Source organism: Calliphora vicina, chromosome 3 (assembly GCF_958450345.1).
Source record: "Calliphora vicina chromosome 3, idCalVici1.1, whole genome shotgun sequence".
Taxonomy (NCBI): domain Eukaryota; kingdom Metazoa; phylum Arthropoda; class Insecta; order Diptera; family Calliphoridae; genus Calliphora; species Calliphora vicina.
Window position 1 is genome coordinate 59,602,797 of NC_088782.1, and position 26,552 is coordinate 59,629,348.

Consider the following 26,552-nt stretch of genomic DNA (forward strand, 5'->3'; position numbering starts at 1 on the left):
CCCAATTAGTGTTCAGGCTATCTTTCCATCCATGTTTGGCCAAATATCCCTTGACACCTTTCGTAGAGTCTCGGAATCTTTCGAATATCAATCTATAATATTTTAACTTCCCCGTCCCTACTAGTATAGTCCAGACCCGAACCCTGTCAGGAAAGTTTATCTGCTATCTCATTCCCCTGTATGTTACAGTACCCTGGTACCCAACATAATCTGATAGTGTATAGTTCCATTAATACTTCTAGAGCTCTCTTAGAGTTCAGCACTATGCTCGAGTGCACCAAATGGCATTTCAAAGCCCTCCTGTTTCCTGGAGAGACGTCACAGAGACCCCTCTGTGATGTGTACCCTTATCAAGTCCGTGGCTTTCCAGATCGCTTGATTCTCTGTCATTTGGGATCCATAAGTGAAAACTGCTTCCCCTTCAAATAGCTGTTCAGATCCTATCCACTCGTCCCTACTTGGAAAAACAATTGGAGGTGGAATACCGAAGTCTAAAGTCGTTAGCCTATGGTCCGAAATCGCAGTAGAGATTCCAGCCTGACCAATTAAATCTTAACTGTCATACTGCGTTCACTCTTTGACATTTATGATCAGTATACTCTGGCAAATCACCATGAATAGATTGACGCTTGAACACCGCTATCAAATTTTCCAAATTTAGTTTGAAAATCAATTATCGATTTGCGCAACTTATAGATTACGTAATGATTTTTGTGCCGCTCATAATCGTCCATCTGAACCATATCACATATCACATACTCTCTAAATGATGAAATAACATCTCGAAGAAATGTGCGTACTGGAGAAAATATCGCCTCTTTAAGCGAACGTGTGCAAAAATATTCAAATTTATCAATTCGTCATCGGTCACAGAAATTGGGGCTGTGTTCGTCCAGTACGTGGAGAATTTTGAGCAAAAATTTTGACCTACATCCGTATAAGATCCAGGTGGTGCAGGAATTTAAGACACGATGAAAAAATATGCATCGTTCTTTCGGCGATTGGACTCTAGAGCAAACTGACCCGATGTTTAATGTATGGCTTAACGGGTTGCTGCATATGAGTGAGACCAATCCACAGTAGATCGTACAGACTCCATTACTGTTTGGTGCGGTTTACACTCTGGTGGCATCGTCGGACCTTATTACTTCAAAAATGAAGCCGGAGCTCGGGTTCTGTTCAATAGAGATCGTTACCATGATCAATGATTTTTTGTTTGAAAATATGGATGACATTTATCCGTGCGAGAAGTGTTATCAACAGGATGGCGCTACATGACATACGAATCGATTTATTGAAATAAAAATTAGGCGATAACTTGATTTCGAGAAATCGACCTGTCAATTGGCATCCAAGGTCGTGCGAATTGATACTCTCGATTATTCCTTTTAAAGATGAAAGTTTCAAACAGTTGTTTATGTATTCTTTGCACATAAATTGTGTGTTAAAAGAAAGAGAACATTTTGGACACTTGAATCATGAGAAAATTTCCTGATCCAAAAAAGTATTTGGAAGTATTTTGAGAAACAGTTCCGTTGGGTGGCTTTATGCGCAAAAGGAAATGGAAGTTAATATAGATTTTTAAATTTTAAGTGGAGGAGGAATTTAAATCCTCAGCTTCTAATGTTCGGACACAAATCTGAATTGGATTTGATTATACAACAGTTAGGAAAGTACTTCTATTATGTATCGTACCTTACATCTTGAATCATATCTGGCTTATCAACGAAGACTTTTGACCCAAAAAAAATATCCAAAGGTTAATTTTATACAATCTAGGCGACCAGTTGATAATTTCGCAGCGCGAAATGGTTTCTAAATAAACCATATGTTGTCGAAGTGCACGAAACGAAAAGCATTTCTCACAGTATACTGATTTTCGTAATACAGCTGACTAGTTTGGAAAGAGGCATCATCTGAATCCCCTAGAGTCGAAAATTCCAGGGGAAAAGCTTCCTGTTAACACAGCTGTCGCTTATATGTCGCAATCATTGGCCGCCTGATACTTTTGATACAATTATTGTGGGAATTTATATCTTCACTATTATATTCATGAGTCAGTGATATGCTTCAGTTTAAAAGTACCCCAAATCTTTTCAATCTCTTCCTTCACGTTGTGGGAAATTTGTCGAAGATCTTGGCCTATGTAATTAAATATAATATCAAATTAGCTTATGAACTGAAGTCATCTTAGAAACTTCTAGAAGCTTGGTAGTTGTGATTGTACAGTACTTTCTTTGTTCATTGTAAGTCTCTGGTTTATGCCAATAATTCAACAATGTTAGAAGATCTTGAAATTCCTAACGTTCGGAACGATGATTGCAAACGGGGTTCTTATATGAACTAGATCGATTTCACATGTGAATTACACCTGAAATGTTATTAAGGATGCTACGCGTGAGAGTGTTGGTGAAAGTCCAGCAACATCAATTCGGAGTCGTGGATAAGAATTGCAAAATTTAAGAAACTCACTACGGCGTATAGTCTCTGTAGATCTAAGTTTTCATGCTTAGAAAGTTCAATTGACCCATGAACTGCAGCTTTATGACAATGCACAGCAAAGAGAGTTCTTTGAATGGATTATTGAAGATATACAAGTGGATGCTAATTTTTCGAATAAAATCATCTAAGCGTTAAATTACATTTGGCTTTGTTAATCGTCAAAATTGACGTATTCAGGATTCTGAGAACCCACATCTGATTGTAGAAGAACAATCCATCCAAAATATGTATGGAGGCATCAATGTGCCAATGCTGCTGGTCATGCAGTATCTGTTATTAGTGCTCGATATCGCAACATGATAACAGGGCTCTTTCAGCCTAAATTTTATTATACTAATGTGGACGTCAACAAAACGGTGAGATAAATTAATTACTACATTAGACGGTGATCAGAATTAGCTCTCTATTTGGGAACTCTCTACGGCGTATAGTCTCTGAAACTTAGAACTGCAGCCGTATGAGAAGCTAATTTTTCGAGCAAAATCATCTCACATTTGGCTTTCTTAATCGTCAAAATTCTCATATTTAGGATTCAGAGAACCCATATGTGATTGTCGAAGAACAATCCATCCACAACGTATCAGTATTTGGTGCGAATCTGGAGGCATTATTGGACATGATAATAGGGTTCTTTCTGTCTAAATTTGATTATACTAATGTGGACGTCAAATGGTCTCAACTAAACTGTGAAACAATTCAATTACTACATGAGACATTTCCTGGCCACATTCTCTCTCGTTTCGGTGAAAGGAGAGGCTCCCAAATCCATTGATTTACCACCAATTGATTTATTTTCTTGGGGTTATTTGAAGTCAAATGTCTATACGAACAAGCCCACAACTGGCTGTGTATTGAAGTAGTAACTTCAGCAACAAAACAAGGAAATTCTGATTCCTTTCATTATGATTTTAATTCACTCCAAAATGTACTTACTTACACAATTGGTTGAGATTGGATTCAAATTTGCAGCTGCAAAAAATACCATCATCTTTATCAAGTTAATTGCGTTTAAGGAGTAGTGTTCCGTAAAGCTTCTACGATGTAGGTTCAAGGCAAATATGATAGAAATTTAAGGAACTCAAAACTAATTGTTTAGCATTAAACTCAGATGGTATTAGACAAAATGGTTGGTTCAATGCGTGCAAACAATCAAGTAGAGTAGAAGGGACCGCATTTTGACAAGACCACACAGTCGTCAGATGTAATGTCGTGAAAAATCTCAGTAGGTCATTAAGTTTCGATCCGTCTACCTCACCAAGGTTGGTCAATATGTAGTTACCCATGAATTTATGCCTCTTGACACTCAGGATTGGGTATTCGCAGTGAAGGTGAAAAATCGTTTCTTATTATTCCCTATCCTTGCAGCTACGATAATGGGAAGGTCCAGGTGATTCGCATGCTTGCCTAACGTTAGTATTCCGCCTGGAAAAAACGACACAAAATGACATCTCCCACTTTTAAGAACGCTCCTGATTTGTGATCATTGTACGAATGTGTGGCATATTGAAATGATAATTTCAATTGCACAATTGCAACGTGCTGTTATCAATAATAAACACTTTGTCTACAATATTTTATGTACCACTTACAACATACGAATACAACTGTTTTGCCATATTTTTGGAGGCTTAAGATACAGACACACAAACATTAAGACTTTCAAAGTTAAGAGTTGTTTATTATTTTCGATAAGTAATTCTTTAAAAGTGTCATATTTTTCGCGTTTCCCAATATTTAATACTTGTGAAGGAAATGCTAAATATTAGGAGAGTGCCAAAAAAGATTTTCGATGCTGCTAATGGAAATATGTAAATGTTATTGAATTATTTTCAGAATAAGCAGTGAAGTTGTTATAACTTCTAAACAGAAGTGATTTGGTAGCTGTCTATTTGCCAACAATGATGAGATGAACTGATGATGCTGACAATAGACCTGGGACAACTGAAGACCTCTGTAGCGGGATAGAAACAAATTTGCTTAGTGCTTTACTTACTTTTTTAATGTTTTCTTAGAATTATTACAAAGCTTGAATAAATTTCCTTCATATTCTCAAAATTTTTATATTTAAATGAAATTAATGCATGTAAATCAATTCCAATTAAAATAATTTTCCATTATTAGTTTTTTTTGTATAAATACTCATTGTCTTTACTTCTTAAACTTAACATAATACTTTAAAACGTATAAATTTAAAAAACCGATATTTTTTTCTTATTGTTTCTATTGTTGTGGTTCAAGCAACAAACGACCTTCGCTTCTAAGCAGTTGGGTTATGCAATTCCCCCCATCAGACAGACAACTACAAGAAAAACTACAACAATTTTAGTAAACAATAATATACAGACAAAAATTTATAAAAAATGTAATTTTCTATTAAATATTTCCAAATATGCCACCCCTTCAAACAAAAAAAATAAAAACAATCAACTAAAAATACTAAAGAACTATCAAACCATGAAATATTAATTTGAAAAACTTACAAATTGAAATTTAATGAATTCATTGAAAACAACAACAAATAACTGTAGCAACAAAATTTTGAAAGAAAAACTTTCTAGTAACGACTACTACTACCCCACTCCAGCCCATTTTAGAGGAAAAACTATTCAAAAGTAAGAAGTAGTTTTGTAAAGTCTAGGGAAACTGAAACACAGAAAAACAACTTTAATAACAGCAACAACAAACCGTATTAATTGTTTATATATGTAACTAAAACAACAATAAATTTAAGGCAGATATAGACCAAGAACAAATACCAGAAGAAAACGAAGAAGTAGAAGAGGAAATGAAATAAACAACAACAGTTTGTTAATAATTCAATCGATGACAACTGAATTAATAACAAACAATTAAAACTGTGTTCGATACACACAATAATTATACTTCACTCGTACAATAAAAACATGCACAAATAAATACTATGCTTACACTGAGTAAGATAATTGAGCTAACAGTTTTCTCCCTTGAGTTGTGTCTTGGCTGACAATATTTAGAGTTTCGTGTTTGGTATTAAACGAAATCGAAACCGAGGTTTTTCATGGCTCATAACCGAAACCGGAATCCGACAGTTATTCTTCGGTTTGTTCTTTCTGAACTATTTTAAATAGAAAAATTCAAAATTTTGAACAGGAAACAAAATGCAAACTGTGCATTTTTACATTCTCGCAAATGAGCAGTCAAAAGTTTTAAGAAAATTAATTTGCACAACTCTGGGTCCACTTGTGTTACCTGAAAATCGAAGAAAATAAAGAAGAGAAGAGAGTTAGAAGTGAAATAAGTTAAATATGAGTAGAATTTATAAACGAATATATAAGTAGAAGTTTAGGTTTGCGAAATACTAGAGGAAAGAAAGAATTATAAAGAGTGGAAGAGCGAAATAGCCGGGTCACTTTGAGGTCATATTTACATGTTGTTCCTTACTAATCATCTGCTCTTCCAAATAAGGCATCTATGCATCTTAATTCCTTCCAAGGTAATTCAGAGAGGTTGCTAAAAACTTGGCAAAATAAGTGTAAAATGGTTTCATCCTCCTTCTCATTTTGACAACTCCTACATAAATCATAGTGTAAGTGCGTAGCCACTTGCACTTACAGTCCAGCACAGGCCATATCATCCTCGTAATAGCACAAGTGGATTCATTCATCTTCCTTGTCTGAGCAAAGTTTCTTTATCCATGCACCAAATGCTGCCTGCTAAAGCTTTAATTTCAGGTTTCTGTTTAACTGCAGGTTTCGTGCAGTGAAGAACTTGTAGATTTCGTAGAGGTAACCATTTACAATACCGCAAAGCTTTGTATTTCTGATCTTTGTGGTCTGCATAATGTCTTGAAAGAGTGTGGTATGACTGTCACTATCGATGAACTTCGGAATCCATCAAGAACTTCGACTAACTTCGCTAAAAGGATCATCGGCCTGTACGATGCCCTCTCACTGGAGATTTTTGAGGGTTTCAGCTGCGGGTACATTCGGACAATTGTTCAGGCACTGGGTAAAATTACGCTCTACGCGGATAGACTAATTCATTATATAGATAATACATTCTATAGCCTTGAAAGGCTTGACCTCGCTGATGGATTATCCAACTTTAGTTGGCGTTATGCAATCCTAGTTTTCATTAGGTTCCCCTTCAGACATCAAGGCGTTTTTTTTGCCAAGTTATCAGCAATGCAATTACCTTCATTATCCCTGTGTCCACGTAGACAAATGAGTACAATTCTTGAATGTCTTGCCAATTAATTTAATGATGCCCGGCATTCCTGGATCATATTGTCAGATAGGCCAATACGTGCCATAAAAGACTTTAGCTCTATGTGTCCAGTTAACACATTAACTAGTGTTCTCAGAATTGGGCTATCAAGGTTCAGAATCTCCTTTGTTCACTTTGAGTTTGGGTTTCCCCAAAGGATATTAATTCTGCCAGTCTCCGGCATGTTCGGTTATTGCCTACTCCTTTCATTCATACTTAAACGTTGAGATATGACTCCTCTGATGACATGCCTGAAGGAACTGCTGAGCCAAAATTATGTTGTGTTCCCTGAGCAATATAATCTCTGTTTTCTAATAAATAATGTGACGAAAATATCTAGAGCTTTCAAAATTTAATCTTACAGACATTTTGAAAGCTCTAAATGTTTCGGACCACACTGGTGCAGTGTAATTGTGATTGACCACTCTCGAATCAATAACTTTATAGGTTGTTAACTAAGTTTCTTTATCCATACTCCAAGTGCTGCCTGTTAGAGCTTAAATTTGATGATGAGCGTTATCAGTGATTTCGTTGGTGATAATTGCAGATTTCGTCCTGGAAGTGTGTGGAATAGCTGACACTGTCAATGAACTTCGGAATCCATGCTGGTGACGAGCTGCTGGTAATTGAGCAAGACCTTCGACTGCATTCGCTACAGGAACATCGGCATGTACGGTTCTCTGTCACTAGCGGCTTTCAGCTACTGGAGCAGTCGAACCATTGTTCAGGAACTGTGTAAAATTACGCCCTTCGCGGTCGGTTTAGAAACCGTTTTCAGCCCACCAAGATGTATCTGTCTAGTATAATTCATGCTATCGATAATCCGTTATATAGCACTGAAAGGCTTGCCTTCGCTGATGAATTCTCCAACTTTAGTTGGCATTATGCAATCACAGGTTTCATTGGGTTCGTCTTGAGTCGGATGCTTGGTATTGGTTCGGGAATATTCTGTAATGAATTTAAACTCACCATATTATTCATGCCCATGCGAAGATTTTCGCTATAAACATAACTACGAGGATAATTGTAGAAGTTGTTTCAGAAACGTGCTGCGATAAAGACACTCAAAACGTATGTGGTGAATCCGAGATGTACAGGTACGATTCTCTCTCAGCTTAGGGAGCTCTTTGCGGACAGATTAGAAACTGTTGCCAGCTCGCCAAGGTGTATTTGTCAAGGATAATTCATCCTATCGATAATTCATTCTATAGCCTTGAAAGGCTTGACTTAGTTGATGGATTCTCCAACTTTAGTTGACTTTATGCAATACCAGTTTTCATTGGGTTCCTCTTGAATCGAATGCTCATATGGGAATTAGTTCGGGAATATTCTCTAAAGAATCTTCATGTGGAAAAGGGATCATTTTTGTGATCCCTTACATCTTTTAATTCAATGTAAACATAATAAACATTTAAGCTAAAATTGTGTTTGCTATAAAATTGTAGCAGTACTATGTGCAGTTATAAAAATGTCAATATGTTCACATACATTAAAACTCAGGCCTTACTTGGAGACATAAATAATATCGGATTGAGACATGTGTTTGAAGAATGTGTGAAGAATGATTCACTCAGCCGTTTGTATTCATATTTCTTTGGTCGAACTGTATATTGTGATCGTGGAGTTAGGACTCGAGAATAGGACACACAAGGGGTCTTTTAGTGTATCTTAATTATTTTGGGTAACATTTATGAGTGGTAAAACAAGTGAACTTGTGATATTGATAGAACTAAACAGTTCTATCAATTGAATATTCGAAAATAATGTCGGCGAATACAGACATTTCTTAATAATGACGATTGCAAAAGCTGTTTGAACACGGAATCGGCACAATACCTATGTACTATACGTTTCTTTTTCCGGGTGGCCTCAAAAATATGTCACTCATACTGGCAGGTTTTTTTCAAGAGTGGTTTCATAGGAATTACGGTTGCGTGGTCTCTTTGACGACATTAAACAGTTCTTATTCATTATTTTTACTATTAAGCTGTAATATTTTCGTGTACGTACATTAAGGCCACTCACTGTGCATGCAAGCATATACACTGTGGATGTTGTTAATGTTTATAGTTGTTGCTGTTTTTATTGTTGGTCTTACTTTTTACTTTATTAACTTATTCTTCTTTATGCACCCTCTATTAATGTCAATCAACTGCTGTCATTGTTGTTATTTTTTTTCATATAATTTTTATTATTGAAGTTTGTTGTTTCTTCAATGTTAAATTCAAAGATACACAGATACACTAGTAAACGCAGCAACACATACACACACATTTAAATACATAGTACGTGCCACATTTATCGTCTTTTAATACACATTTTGTTGTTTTATATGTTTCTTTGTTTACAAAAATAAAAGTGTTTCTGAAGTTTTTGTTTTTAACAAAAATGACGAAAAAAATAACAAAAAAACACGCACATTAACACGCACTCCAGAAAAAGGAACACACAGATGCATACTCGAACATTTACAACTTACACTTTTTCACGCAGTCTGTGTCTTGCTCCCTCTATTTATGTTTTGTTGTGGATACACGCCATCTAACACGTAGCTGAATGTTGCATTTATTGGTTTTACTCCTTGTTGCGAGTGCTACATGCTACATACATATTTATGCTGACTGTGACCCAGATATTGATTCTTCTTTGTCTTATTGGATTTAGGGGTAAGAGGATTTTTACACGCACACCCATGCTCACAATTAATTATAGTGGCATGAAGCACATTAAAAGAACTTCTTTTCCCCAGGGTCTAAGACATCCATGTATGAGTGCACGTACTGCTACACGTAGTCATTCACATATACAGCCATAGACAGTATAATAAGCGATCGTTAGTACGCAGGTGTGACATGACATTAAACAAAACCAGCCAAATGTAACAGCTGGATGGTAATACTGAGTAATTTATCTATACAAACATGTTTATACGAGACCTTGTCAAAATGTAGTTTTACAACATTAAAACAAACAAAAATTATTTCGGGTTTGGTTCTATAATAATTTCTGATATTCCTTATAAATAATACAATTTCCATAGGGTAACATAGAGACGAGACGGAATTGTCAAAAACCTAAGTCTGTTTTCAAAAAGCTATCACTTGCAACAACAAAATACTACATGCTAGACAATGTATTTTGTTGTTGTATCAGAAATATTATTTGTTGTATTTTTGTTTGACAAATCGGAGTGTCTCGTCTCTATGTATAATTCTCTATGACAATTTCTTTAACCCTTTAATATCAATACTTCTTATTATTGGAGCCAATTTCAAACTATTGGGGTATGAGTAACTTTAATATTGATTTTGGAAAAAAACCCAAAAAGTTTCCAAGTGTTTAAAAAAGTTCCATGTCTAAGGTCACCCAGCTATAATGAAACCCCACAGAACCGCTCCGGAGGGATCTGTGCGACAGAAATACGGATATATTGGGTGTATGACTTAAAATAAAAAAAGTGACGCTGAAGGACACCGATTGGTCACAAAAGCTTATGGTGAATATGTTCCATCGATTTCAACGTACTAGAGATGGTTTGTGCGGTTCAGAAGTGGTGATTTTGACACGGAAAAGAAAGATTGTCTGGCCAGCCACAAAAGTTTGAAGACCAATAATTTGAGGCATTACTCCATGAAGATTGTTGTAAAACTCAACAAGAGTTTGCAAAATCATTGGAATCAAGGATTTATCCAAAATCCTCTATATCTAACTGTCTTTGCCAAGTGTAGACAGGCCGTCCTCTCCTTCTGCTACCTTGCGGATTCCAGTCAACGGCATTGCGGGTTACATCTCCGGATGGTCTTCGTAATGCGTGGCCAATTCATTGCCATTACCTTCTCAAAACTTCGGAATGTATATAATGTGTGACTGTCCAGAGGTGTGTGTTCGATATACTGTTGGGCTAGTAGATTTTTAGTATTCTTCCTAGGCATTTGCTGGTGAAAACTAGCAGCCATATTCCACGGTTCACAGCTATAGAGTAGCAGAGACTTAACACACGAATTGAAAACTGTTATCTTAGTGAGGGTAGAGATTGAAGGAAATTTCCACACTGTGTTTGGTTGGCCAAAAGCTTGCCGAGCGATTTGAGACATCATCAAAAGAGTTTCCAGTCGATGTTATGATGCTACCCATGTAGCAAAAGAGGTACACGTCGTGTAGTTGGATGTCTTGGATAGAGAATGACCGGTTGGATGTTACATTTACTCAAGAATTATAGAAACATAGATTGCGCATTCAGTATGTAAAAAAATGTTCGTTCTGCGCATGTACGTCATATCAGCCTAGAACTTGAGAAAAATAAAAGCAAAACATAAACAAATTTTTTAAATTTTTTTTTAGACGTCAATCACTTTATTTGCTGATGTGACGTAGCACATCGAACACCTGTTGATTTAAACCAAAAAAACCTGCGCAATGCGTAATCTATATTTTTATAATTCTTGACATTTACTCGCATTACCTTCGTCTTATTTATATTAATTTTGAATCCTACCTTTGCAGATTCTGTCTCTTTCTCAGAGTAACTGCAGAATGTTATCAAGCATATATCGTCGGCATAGTCAAGATCGGCCAGGCGGCTGCCTGAACACCATGTTATGCCTCTATTGTTGTTCGTTGCATTTCTCATGACAATGTCTAACACTACGTTAAAGAGTGACGGCGACAAGATACAGCCTTGTCGTACACCAGCTTTAACAGAAACATTATCGCTAACTGACTTCCGGTGAAGTATACGACAATTTGTGTTTCTATATAGCTCTTGGATAATCCCTATTATTTTCCTAGGTACGCCTTTGCATTTGAGTGCTTTCGATATGGTAGTGTGGACAAGTGTGTCGAAAGATTTTTCAAAGTCGTAGGGGGTACCTCCATTCTACTGGTTGCTCAATTATTATGCGGAGGCTGTTTATATGGTCTACACAGGACTTTTGAGCTCTGAATCCTGCCAGTACATAACGAAACTTTGTCGAGGCAGTTAGCAAGTTTCATGTTGATAATGTTTGCGATTACTTTATTTTTCATGCTTAGGAGTGTGATCCCCCTCCAGTTTTTGCACCCCGTGAGATCACCTTTCTTAGGAATGTTGATGATTAGACCTTCTTTCAATGTGTCGGAAAGTTCATTATCATCTCAGTGTATTTGCACCACATTCTGAAGCAGGGTCTGATTTTAGCAACCTCTGGGTTGATGTTGTTAGGTCTTGGAGCCTTGTGGTATTTAAGGGCGCAAATAGCGTTTCCTAATTCGGTTATAGTTTGGTAGATTGTAGTTATGTCGTCCCTTTCGATGTGCCTAGTGCAGTTATATACTGGTTGGGGTATGTGTATGTTCATTGCCAACATGTTGCAGTTGTGGTACCCAGATATCGAGCTGGCCGTTTTTTGAGGTGATGAGATCTTCATTGTTGTTTCGTAACGGTTTTGAGGAACTGAAGGTTTTATTAGCGAGCATTTTCGTTACCCTGTAGTAAGTCGTGGGTTCTACCTGGTTCAGCAGCAGTTTTTGCTTCTGTTGTCAGGTCTTCCGTCCATTTTCGCTTTTCTCTGCGAGCCTGGTTTTCCTGGAGCCTGGATTTCTCGTTGTTATGAGATTTCACGTATCATCGGATATCCACTGTTTTCTTTCATGAATCTTGTATCCAATATGGTTTGCTGCTGTACACATATGAGCTCCCTAACATTCTCAAATTCAGCTAGGAAAGTTTGGTTGGTTTCAGCTGAATTTTAGCGGTTTTAATACGGGGGTCATTTAGCTTCTCGACGTCAAATCTTTTGTGAGTTCCAACTGCAACTCTTAGTTTAATGGTTCCCACAAGCAAGTGTTTCGCACATCTAATAGGCAGGCGCGCCATATCCTGCTGATGGCGATGTGGCCAATCTGGTTCTCCGTGCAATAGTCCGGTGATACCCACGTGACTTTGTAGACTGTTTTGTGTGGAACGATTTTGCCACCTATTAAAAGTTTATTGTTTAAGCTCATTTCGGTGAACAACTCCCCATTTTCGGTCATTCTTTCCATACCATGACCGCCCATTGCTCGCTTGCGGTTTGAGTTATCTTTGCCCACTTGAGCGTTGAAATCACCCATCAGCAATAGTATGGCGCCCTTGTTAACTTTTGAGATTACGCTGGTTAGCTGGCTATAAAATTCTTCCTTCATCTGTGTGTCTGTAATTTCAGTGGGTACATAGCATTGAACACATGCAATATTCCGTGCACGAGTACAGTCGTGCCACCATAATGCTGTCAGAGTGTGGATGCCAGTTTATCAGCGCATTACGCATTTCCCTGTATAGAGCGTTGTTGATCACACACACCACTAGAGCGTTGTTGATCAGATATTTTGTCAGAGTATATCATTGTAAATCCTTCCCCTGAACCCGGCCATCGAGTTTCAGAAAGACCCGGAAAGCCGAGTCTGTAGTTTTTTGCTTCTCGACAGACCTGCAAGTTCTGATGAATCTGAAAGTGTCATGACTTTCAAAGTTCCAAATTGAGTCCGGTGTTTAAAGCTGAAGGATGTCATCAAAGGAGTTGATTGGGTATTATTTTTTTATTTCTTGAGGTTTCGGTAATCAATTGGTTTAAGATGAGTAGCTAATTGGGCTTCTGCATCCGATCCTGGAACTGGGTCTGTCAGCATGGCCTCCAGGCTAGCCACTTGTTACAACACTCGACGCCAGCTTTCAGCCACTTTTATCATGAGCATCAGTCGCTGGTAGTTGTTGGCTATTGGTTATTTGAAGGCGCTAATCACTTGCCTTGACGTTCCGAGTATCGTAAGCACTCAGAAATTGCTAGGAGTCCGGCGTCAACCGGAAACCCTCAGAGACTCTCCACTTGCAACCGCCTATTGTCCGCGAATGCCATGGCAGCTGCTCCGCATATCTACGAAACTTTCCACTATCCGCAACCGGTGGACGCTCTCGATAGCCTTTAGCTATGCTTCCTTATGTCGTGGAATGAGCTCACTTGAACAAGAACATAAATCTCATTTTCGTGCATTGCTGTATCCATTCCCGACATACATATCGAGCCCTTAGCGCCAAATTATCGTAAGCGACAAAACACAAATTTTACAGGAGAAGGCTTTTTCGATTATTTTGAAATTTATACATAGAATTAAAAATTTTATGATGCGATATAATATAATTTCGTTCAAGCTATTTGTCTATTTTTCAAAAATATGTATAACTAATGACAATTAAAAATTAATGGAATACTTTATTGAAAAATATGACAAAAAAATTTTTTTATTGAATTTTTGCATAGATAAAAATTTTTCGAATTGAAATAAAATATTTATTTATGAATAGTTTTTAATGAAATATCACAGTTATGTAAAATTTTCTGTTTAAAATGGAAAAATAAAAACGAATTTTAAAATTTATTATCAGCAATCCCGCAATTCCCAAAAAAGTGTCGAAAAATCCTAAAAATGGAAATTTTTAGTTTTTTGGCTATAATGTCCATACCAGGGACGGAGTTATCGGTATCCTTTATAAAATAATTAAAAGCATATTGGGCCATCTAAAATCGGTTATTATATTTTAATATCGAATATGCGATTTGAGAATTTTAGGCCTAAAATTTAATTTTTCATAAAAAATAGGTGTTTTTTGAATGGACCTGGTCCCCTCGGTAACAAAAATTTTCATTTTTTTTCCTTCAAAATATTTTATGAAAACTTAGCTTTCAGAAAGTATAAATTTCTTATACATCCTCTTAGAAATTTTTTGCGATAACTTGAAAAGAAAAAAAGTTATTTTTTCCCAAAAAATTAGCGAAAAATCGGCTTTTCAAAATTTTTTAAATTCAAATGCATATAGCTTTGGTCTTAGTCATTATTTTTAAACAGTTCGTTTCTTATTTGACACATACGTATGTTGTTAGTCCAATGAAGAAAAACTTTAGAAAATCGGAAAATATTTGGATACGCTGTTATCAAAAATCTGGAGTAGGTTGGGTAAAAATTTTGAAAATTTAATTTTCAAATGCGAATTTCTCCTAAGCTATAAGATACAATTGATAGCTATGACTAGGTCTTTTGTAGAACTCGATGAAAAGATTTTATGTGTGTAATTGTTTTGAAATCGGATCACAAACGAAGATCACAAACGAAGAAATAGGATCATTTTAAAAATGTAATATACCCGAGGTGTCCTACTTTGAGGACCCACGTTCAGAACTTAAACTCGAGAACTCTTCTTCTTTGCGCATGTGAAATTTCATTCAAACCAATCTAACCATTTAGACACAGATTTACAGATTTATTTTTCTCTTCTTTTCTATACCCCTATGTATCGCTTACGATAAAATTCGTTTACTGTAAAATGTAAACATTGACTTACGATAAAATCTTACCCCCTATAATTTTGAAGTTATTAGAAATCTTTATATTCTGAGAACGCTAAAACATCAGTCGGTCCATAAAATTTTAATTTTTGCAATAAAAAAAATTTTTGAAAATGTCGCTTACGATAATTTGGCGCTAAAAGGGCTCGATATAATGACTTTTGTAAAAGTTGTCAGATTGAAGTGGGAGATACGGCTCGACAAAAAAAATTTTGATTTGAGTTTAGTATATAATATACAAAACATAGGTCATTTCCCCATGAAAGTAAACCATTTCAAGTTGAAATATAGGAATTTGAATTCAGAAATCCAAATTAGTATTGAGAAAAAGCAAATTGAAAATGAGAAATCCAATTTAATATTGAGAAAATACAAATTGTAATTCAGAAAAGCAATTTGATATTGAGAAAAATCGAATTGAATTAAAACAAGTAAGAAAGTGTGGTCGGTCAAGCCTGACCATATAATACCCTACACTAAGTGAAAGAGCAAAAACATTTTTCTTTTTAAATTTCAATAATTTATATTTTTGAGTTATTTTCGGAAGTGGGTCTTATATGGGGCTACGACCAATTATGGACCGATCACCATGAAATTAGGTCGTGTGATTTATGTCTATATTAAAGTTAACTATGTCGAATTTTGTGTGTATATCAACATTTTTAAGCGATTTATGCACGTTAAAGTGATTTTCGGAAGCGGGTCTATATGGATCGTAACAAAATTTGGTGACATGAATTTTGTGTATATAAAACTTATTTCGAGCGGAATTTGTGGAGATACATATATAAATTAAACATTTAAGACCGATAAATAGTGGACCGATTTCAGCCAGTTTCAATAGGCTTCGTCCTAGGGCCGAAAAAATTATATGTACCAAATTTTATCGAAATATCTTCATGGTTTACATGGACAGCCAGCCAGACGGGCGGACGGACATCGTTTAATCGACTCGGAAAGTGATTCTAAGTCGATCGGTATACTTTAAGGTGGGTGTTAGACCAATATTTTTGGGCGTTACACACATCTGCACAAACGCATTATACCCTCCCCACTATGGTGGTGTAGGGTATAAAAATACAAATTAATATTGAGCAAATATATTTGGGATTTAGTGCAAAGTCGTAATATTTTTGTGGAAATTTAATTCAGTTTGCACTACGCCATAAGCTGTCATTGTATTTAATTATTGTGTATTATTTAAACAAATCAATAAATATAAACATTTTTCTAAATTTGTTTACTTTCTCTAATATTTATTCGTAAAAAAACATAAATATATGCATATGTACATATATCCCAATATAGTCTTTACTAAATTACGCAGTAAATTTCGTAGCAGTAGCTAAAACTACGCATATCCATATGTATCTAGATAGCAAGCAGCAATCTTTTGTTTTTATGATAAATAATAATTTGTATTATTTGTCATATTTCATTTTATTGTTGATGTCTTTTTAAACAATAATTAAAACAATTAACTTTTCTAAAGCGCATTAAACTTTAAAATATTTGCGTCAATTTAACGATTCGTCGGCATCCTTGAGGTGTTAAAAATTTTGCAAAAAAAATAATTAAATAATCGTCATTTAAACAGTGGTATTCCAAATAACACAGTTTTCTTTATAATTTTTGTTTAAATAAAATTCTGTACTTGCTAAACAATTAATTAACATTCTACTGTATTTGTTCATAAGATCAAAATAAAAAATTAATAAATATTTGCATTGTTCAACACTGTTGGCTTTTTTCAAGATAAAATTATTTAAATAATAGAAATTTTGTATTATTTTTTTTTTTGTGTTGGTCAAAATGAAAATATTTTTACACATTGTTTACATTTACAAATTTGTCTCAACAATGTTGTTGGTTAGATGATCAGTTGGTTGGTTGCATTTTTCAAATGACAGCAAGACAACACAATATTTTATTTATTATTTTGTTAAACAGCTAAAATATTTTTGTGTTTAACATAATTGCAAATTTGCAAAACAATTAAATAACCATTTAAGGGGATTTTCAACAGTCTAATTTGAATTGCATGTAACCTCCGTTAAATTGTAGATATTAGACGGTTTAAAATGATTGATCGCTGCTGCAACAAAGTTGAATTGGGTTTGGTCGCATAGGATACACCCTCAACTGATTAAGTAATTATACAGGGGAGTCTCTATAAAATGAATTTAAAGCTTATTTTTTATTCATTTGTTAGAACGATCATGCCATTGATGATCACAAAACTCTGGAAAATCATCATGCAACAAAAAAAAATAGAGGGAAATAAATATGTAACTTCTAAACGGTAATTACGATTTGAATGAAATTCTCTGCGAGTTGTTAAGTTTTTCCTAATTAATTTGCCACTTAAAAAACATAAGGTAGACATGTTATATATCAATGGATAGAGAATTTTGTCTACTTTTCAAAAATGTATATAACTTTGGACAATTAAAAAATTCATGGAATACTTTTTTGAAAAATATGATAAAAAATGCTTTTTATTGAGTTTTTGCAAAGTTAAACATTTTTCAAATTGAAATTAAATTTTTATTTATGAATATTTTTTATTGAAGTTTTACAGTTATATAGATTTTTCTATTGAAAATCGAAAACTAAAAACAAATTTTGAAATTTGTTACCACGAATCCCACAATTCCCAAAAAAGTTTTGAAAAATCCCAAAAATGGAATTTTTTCGTTTTTTGGCTATACTAACCATACCAGAGTCGGGGTTATCGGAATCCTTTACAAAATAATTAAGAACATATTGGGCCATCTAAAATGGGTTACTATATATTGATATCGACTAAGCAATTTGAGAATTTTTGCTCTAAAGTTGAATTTTACATAAAAAATAGGCGTTTTTTGGATTGACCTGGTCCTGTGGGTATCAAAAAATATAAAATTTTTTTTCATTTAAAGTATTTGATGTAAAGTTAGCTTTTCAAAAAGTATAAACTCTTAATACATCTTCTCATAATTTTTTTGAGTTAACTTAAAAAGAATAAATGTACTGTTTTCCTAAACAATTTGCGAAAAATCGCATTTTTAAATTTTTTAAATTCAAATGCATATAAAATTGGTCTTAGTCATTAGTTTTAAACAATTTTTTTTTGTTTGACACATACATTTGTTGTTAGTTTAACAAAGGAAAAATGGAGAAAATCGGGAAATATTTGGATCCGCTATTATCAAAAAACTGGAGTGGGGTGAGTAAAAATGTTGAAATTTTATTTTTCAAATTCTAATATCTCCTAAGCTTAAAGAGATAATTAAAAGGAATAAGGAGGTTTTTCGCAGTGCTAGACAAGGAGATTCCATATATGTATGTAATTTGTTTGAATACAAACGAAGAAATAGGATCGTTTTAAAAATGTAACATACCCGAGGTGTCCAACTTTGGGGACCCCTGTCCGCGTTCTTGGTGGGCCCATGAGGTTCAAGTTCAAAACTTAAACATTTTATTCAAATCGGACTTACTGTTTAGAATTTCCCTCTTTTATTTATTCTATACCACTGTGCAACGCTACCAAATTATGCAAATTTACATTGAAAATCAGTCATCGTTTCGCGCAACTTATAGACGCCTGTTTTATCGCAAAATTGTGTTCAAGGATGAGGCTCATTTTTGGCTTAACGGGTTTGTTATAAACAAAATTGCCGCATATGGAGTGACACCAATCCACAATAGACCCTACAGACTCCATTACATCCAGAAAAATTAAGTGTTTGGTGCGGTTTACACGCTAGAAGCATCATCGTACCTTATTTCTTCAAAAATTAAGCTGAAGCTTGGTTTACGGTCAATGTAGATCATTATGGCACCATGATCAATTATTTTTTTTGTGCGAATATGGATGAAATTGATCCGGTCGAGGTATGGTTTCAACAGAATGGCGCTACGTGCCAATCGGCGACCTCATTGATTTATTGAAATCAAAATTTGGCGATAAATTGATTTCCAGAAATGGGCCAGTCAATTGTTCTCCAAGGTCGTACGATTTGAAATCGCTCAAATAGTTTCTGTGGGGCCAAGTGACGTCACTGCTTTATGCTGGTATATATTAGTAACAAACACTTCTCTTCTAGTCTCCTGCTCTCTCAGAGAATTTCCAAGCCTCTATTTATTCACTTTATTGAAGTTTTACTGTATTAAATGCGGTATTTTTAGGATTGACTGATTAAAATATTGAAATAAATAAATATTACTTTGGCTTTGTTTGTTTGCAAATCTTTTTTTATTTTATTATCTTTATCTTATAATTTGTATTAGAATGTGATTTAGAGAAAGAAAACAAATTAAATAATAATAATAATAAACGTAATTAATGAATGAAACTTAATAATGTCTACGATCTTAATACTTACTTATAAACTGGAATATATTTTTACTTGTTTGTATTCCGCAGATACCTAAAAACTGATACTTAAATATTTGTTTATTAAATAAACATTAATTAATCATTAAGAAAACAAAACAAACAAAACAAACAAAAAGTAAAACTTGTTACTTTTAGTTAATTTATTATTTGTTTTTAGAAATTCAATCCATTTTATTTAATCAATAATCAAGATATTAAATAAATAAAATAAGCAAGAAAAAAAAAAGTAAGTAAAACAAAAATTGTGCAATAAAAATTGAACATCTGGATGTTTTAACTGGATTTAATAATAGTAGTTGTTGCTTTTATATATAGTATTTGCATCCAACTGAAAAGTTAAAAAAATAAAAAAAAAGTATTTGCAAATGAGGTGAGTCTGGTTTGTTTTGGTCTGGTGTGGCTGTCTGAGATAATATTATTAATAATGAAAATAATAATGCTGTTAATAATAAAGTAATAATACTGCTTAAATATAGAAAATATTTGTTATTTATTTAAATGACTTTAATTTGATTTAAATAGATTGCATTTATTTATTAGTTTGTCATATCGTGTCGTTGATAATTTAATCGGGTCAGAAATCAAGTTTAACATCTGTTTTATTTTTTGGTTAAATACTTGTATTTAAGAATGGAAAGTAGAGGAATTAGAAAAGTTAGCAGATGTTGTCATAATATAACAAGTTAAGAAAATCAGTTTGGAGATTCCAGCAACAAAACTATTTCAGATCATAATAATTATATGATGAAAATTTGATCAACAATTAAATTAAATCAACATTTTGAAAATGTTAAATTTTTCTTTAAATTGTGAAAACATATTTTGTGTAGGTATATCTGAAGGAGCTGATATAAAATAAACTATTAAGTAAATCCTAAGGAAGGCGACAAATCCCAAATATTATAACCAGGGCAAGTTTTTTCAATCTTTTTGCTTTGAAAGTAAGTTTTTTCATATTTCAGAAGATTACTTTTGAGTTTTTTATCCTCCACTACACACCGAATATTAGGAAGGACACAGGGCGATAAAACTTTCCCCAAATATTCTTCGTTGATTAGAAATGTTTGGTATGGAAAATGGGTAAAATCGTTCAAGTAAATCCCGAGTTATGGACTAAAATGAAAGACAACCTCCAAAAAAAAAGTTGGGTATAATCAACTCCACCAAAAATATGAGAGGTATTATATAGTTTTTGTCGTTACCATTATCTTTGTTGATCAGAAATGTTTCGTGTTGAAAATAGGCATAATCCGGCATCCGATTTTTATACCCTACACCACTTTCCGAGTCCATTAAACGATGTCCGTCCGTCCGTCTGGTCGGCTGGCTGGCTGTCCATGTAAACATTGTGCGCAGAGTACAGGTCGCAATTTTGAAGATATTTCGATGAAATTTGGTACATATTATTTTTTCGGCTCAAAGACCAAGCCTATTGAAACTGGCTGATATCGGTCCATTATTTCACCTAGCCCCCATACAAATGTCCCCCCGAAATTGGACTTTATCGGTCATACATGTTTAATTTATATATGTATCTCCACAAATTCCGCTCCAAATAAGTTTTATATACACAAAATTCATGTCACCAAATTTTGTTACGATCGGTCCATAATTAGTCATAGCTCCCATATAGAGCCGCTTCCGAAAATCACTTTAACATGCATAAATCGCTTAAAAATGTTGGTACACACACAAAATTCAACATACTTAACTTTAATATAGACATAAATCACACAACTTAACTTCATGGTGATCGGTCGATAATTGGTCATAGCCCCCATATAAGGCCCACTTCCGAAAATCACTCAAAAATATAAATTATTGAAATTTTAAAAGAAAAATGTTTTTGCTCTTTTACTTGACCGACCATACTTCCTTACTTGTTTTAAATTAAAATTGTAGGAGACTTAAAAACCAAAATTTGTCACAAAAAATTATTACTATCGGGAGTATGACTTAAAAATGTGGGATTTTTTTAAATTTGTATCTTTTATTTTGAAACATTTGTTCAATATAAATTTGTTCAAAGTATTGTTCATTATTAGCTACAACCTTTTTCCATCTTTCTGCTAACATATGGATTTCCCGCCAATAGAACTGCTCATCATTTGAGGCCAAGAACAACTCAAGCCAATTTCGGATACTCTGTTCTGAAGTGAAAAGTATCCCAGACGAGCGTTCTGCATCGATCCAAACTGGGAGTTTTTTTGGCAAATGCTCGCTTCAAATGAATCAGTTGTAATGGATTCATTTTTCATCGCAAGTAATGATTCGATGCAAAAATTATTTTCTTTTATAGTGTTCAAACACCATTTCGGACATGTAAAATGGTCTTAAAGGGTATCTCTTTTTCAATTCGTATGGTACCCAGTTTCCCAACTTTTGATTCTTGCAAACATTTTGAAATTGCTGACTGAGAAGCTCCCAATGATTTTCCAAGCTCTTGTTGAGTTTGTCAACAATCTTCATGGAGTAATGCTACCAATTCTTGGTCTTCAAACATTTTTGGCTGGCCTGGTCGATCTTTGTCTTCCGTATAAAATTCACCACTTCTGAACCGAACAACCGCAACCGCACGTTGAAACCGATGGAATACATTCCCTATAGGCTTTGGTGAGCAATCGGTGTGCAGCTCTTTTTTATAACCTACACCACTATAGTGGTGATGGTCGATTAAGCGATGTCCGTCCGTCCGTCCATGTAAACCTTGCAATCAAACTACAGGTCGCAGCACTAAATTTTCTGATGATCGGTCCATAATTAGTCATAGCTACCATTTAAGACCAACTTCCGAAAATCATTTTAACGAGTATAGATTTCTTAAAAATGTTGGATTTAGCGCCACTAGTTACTACTCTCTCAGCGTAAAATAAAGGGTGTTTATTTGAGGCCGATAGAACTTATGAAAGGATTAACTGTCAAACGAACTGTCATACTGTTCTTATTTTTTTAGCTTTTATGATCACTATAATCTGGCAAATCATAATGAATAGATTGACGCTTGAACAATGCTACCAAATTATCCAAATTTACTTTGAAAATTATTCATTGATTAGCGCAACATATAGACGACTTGGCCACATACTTACTAAATGATCCAATAACATCAACCCGTCGAAAGAATGTGTGTACTGAAGAGAATATCGTTGCTATAAACGAAGATCGATTCGTAGCAGGTCGCAGGAATTAGATCTATGTCCGTCCACAGATATTGGCTTACACCCGTATAATATCCAGCTGGTGCAGGAATCAAACACACGCGACGATCATAAGCGTCGCACATAGAAATTCATAAAAAAAGTATGTTGCCTAACTCACAGAATTTTTATGAATGTAAATAACAGTGATAGGTAAATTCTCTGTGAGTTGTTAAGTTTTCCCTAATTAATCTGCCACGTGAAAAACATAAGGCAGACATATTATATATCAATGGATAGAGGATTTTGGCTACTTTTCAAAAATGTATATAACTTTTGTCAATTCAAAAATTCATGGAATACTTTTTTGAAAAATATGACAAAAAATGCTTTTTATTGAATTTTTGCATAGATAAAAATTTTTCAAAATGAAATTAAATTTTTATTTATGAGTAATTTTTAGTGAAATTTCACAGTTATGAAGAATTTTCTATTTAAAATGGAAAAATAAAAACACAATTTGAAATTTATTTTCAGCAATCCCGCAATTCTCAAAAAGGTATTGAAAAATCCCAAAAATGGAATTTTTTCGCTTTTTGGCTATAATAAACATACCAAGGGCGGGGTTATCGGAACCCTTTATAAAATAATTAAAAACATATTGGGCCATCTAAAATCGGTTACTATATTTTGATAACGAATATGCGATTTTAGAATATTTGCCCTAAATTTGAATTTTACATAAAAAATAGACGTTTTTTGACTGGACCTGGTCCCATCGATATCAACAATTTTCAATGTTTTTTTCATTTGAAATATTTGATGAAAAGTTAGCTTTTCAAAAAGTGTAAATTCCTTATACATCCTCTTAGAATTTTTTTGCGATAACTTAAAAGAAAAAAAGTACTTTTTTCCCAAAAAATTAGCGAAAAATCGCTAATGCATATAACTTTGGACTTAGTCTTCATTTTTAAACATTTCTTATTCGATTTAACACATACATGTGTTGTTACTCCAATAAAGGAAAATTGGAGAAAATCGGGAAATATTTGGATCCGCTGTTATCAAAAAACTGGAGTGAAAAACTGGATGGATTGGTGGGTAAAAATGTTGAAAATTTAATTTTCAAATGTGAATGTCTTCTAAGCTATAAGAGATAATTGATAGCTACGTGGTATTTTGTAGTGCTCTATGAGGAGATTCCATATGTGTAATTTTTTTGATATCGTAACACAAACGAAGACATAGAATCGTTTTAAAAATTTAACATACCCGAGGTGTCATACTTTGAGAACCTTAGGTCGCTCCCCTGGTGAGCCTATGAGGTTCAAAAGTTCCCAAGTTCAAAACATAAACTCGGCAACACTTTCTCTTTGTGCATGTGAAATTTCATTCAAATCGGACTTACCATTTAGAAGTTACATATTTATTTCCCTCTATTTTTTTCTATACCACTGTGCATCGTTCTTTCGACGATTGGGCTCAAGCAAGAGCGATGAGGCTAATTTTTGGCTTAATGGGTTTGTTAATAAACTAATTTGGAGTGAGACTACTCCACAACACATCCCACAGACTCCATGCAGTCTTTTGTGCGTTTTACATTCTGTTGGCATCATCAGACTTTATTTCTTCAAAACTGAATACGGAGGTAGCGTTACGGTTAATGGAGATCGTTACCGCACCATGATCAATGATTTTTTGTTTGAAAATATGAATGACATTTATCCGGGCGAGATTTGGTTTCTACAGGATGGCGTTACATGACATACGGCAACCGCAATCATGGATTTGTTAAAATCAAAATTTGGCGATCACTTGATTTCGATAAATGGACCGACCAGTCAATTGGCCTCCAAAGTCGAGCGATTTGACACTTAACGATTATTTTCTGTGAGGCCACATGAAGTCACTGGTTTATACTGATAAATCAGCAACAAATGATGACTTGGAGGCCAACATTGTTCATGTTATTATTGACATGCTTGAAAAAGTGGCCCAAAATGCTCTTCGTCAAGAACAGCCGCGGATGCCCTAAGTCTATTATGATATCTTTAGAATAAAAAAAATTTGTTTGATTAAAATTAACTTTTTTGTATAATTTTTTACAATTTCTGACTTAAAACAAGAACCTTTATTGTGAAAATAATTCCTGGAACATGTTTATTATATTGTTACGTTTTAACCTTTTCAAAACGTTAGTTTATTTCCTTTAAATAAACCGGATACTTTTGATTGCAAATAAAAGCCATTTAGTAGTTTGCCATCTGCACTCTAGATTTCTCTTTAACTGTCTAGAGGTTTCTAATAGATACGCCATCTGTGGTGTACTTTCTACAATGTTCTTTAACTGAATATTCGAATTCGAATATACGGTCGCAGCAAACAGTGTTGCCAACTTACGATCAATGGTCAACTGAAAGCTTTTATTCAATGTTAATAATGCCCACAGATATGTTATAGTTTGCTATTACAGCACTGTTATTTGAAAGCATTAGGCTACTTTTAAATCAGCCGTTAAAATGGTTATATTTGAATTCAAGTACAATTTCGTAACAATATTGTACATTTTTTATTACACCGGATATATTTGTAGCTGAAATGTAAAACCAAACAACTTGGACTCAAATGAATGTAATACATGGTCGTCGTATCATAAATTGTAATAATATCACAAGATTAGGAAATTATTTTATGCGCATCATTATTAAATTTTACAAAATTATAAAAAAAAATCTGTGTCTGGCTTCTAGAGTGTGAGTATTAGAATACTCACACACAAAAACACACGTACACAAACATTTTCATTTAATTTTAGTATTTACTTTTTTTATTATCTGAAAATAAACTTTCATTTCCCACAACGTAAAAATGGTGTTTATTAGTTTTTTTTAATTTAATTTAAAGTAATAAAAACAAATACAGCAAAAAAAGAAACTTATCACCGACATTATTATTATTATTCAAGTATTAACAAATGTTTATTTTGACTTTCAAAAAACAAAAGACACAAAAAAAATTAAATTGTATTAAAAAAAAAAATTACAATTTTGCAAAAGGGTTTTATGACCTGCTAAACGTGCCAACGAACCTTATCAGTCCGCTCTCGAAAGTGTAAAAACATTGTAATAGAAATTAAAAATACAAGAACAACAACATTTTAAACAAGTAAGAGTGCTACCTTCGGCTGTGGCGAATCTTATATAACCCTTCACCAAAGTATACTTGGTGGAAAAAGGAAGTTGAAAACAATTATGGTGAATATGTTTCAAATTTTGTTTTTGTTGAAAAAAAATGGAGTGAAAATAGGTGAAAAAATCGAGGTAGTCGAGGTTTTTCCCTTATATCAACCTTTTGTGGGCCAGTTTTTTCGATTTTAAATGCGGCCATCAGCGCAAAAGTGCTGTAACCCAAAATTTTTTAATATCAATACAAAAGTGGGGTAAGTGAGGTTTTCAAAAGCAGATGGAGCTGAAAAATCGTGTTTGCACAGAGAATAATATCACAAAGTAATGTAGCAAAAGTAGTGTAAGTTGAATATACCACTAAAACAATAGTTTGGGGTTACATCACTTTTGCACTGATAGCCTCGAATAGAAATCTATGTTGGACTATAGCGGATATATTGATGCATTAATCATGTATGTAAGTTATCTGGTGGCTTCTGAAAATTGATTTCAACATACATACGTCTATAACGATCCAGAGCATATATACTTTATGGGGTCTCAAATGAATAACTTGTAAAATTACAAACCGAATGACGAACTTAGATTTAACCATACCACTCATGATGAAGGGTATAAAAATATATTGTATATAAACCAAATAAGGCGGCAAATACCGTCGACAGCAGCAGCAGCGGAAGATAGTTCGTAATTCGCAATTTTACTATTTAGTGGTAAAAACGTTCATTCGTTCTCTAACTAAATA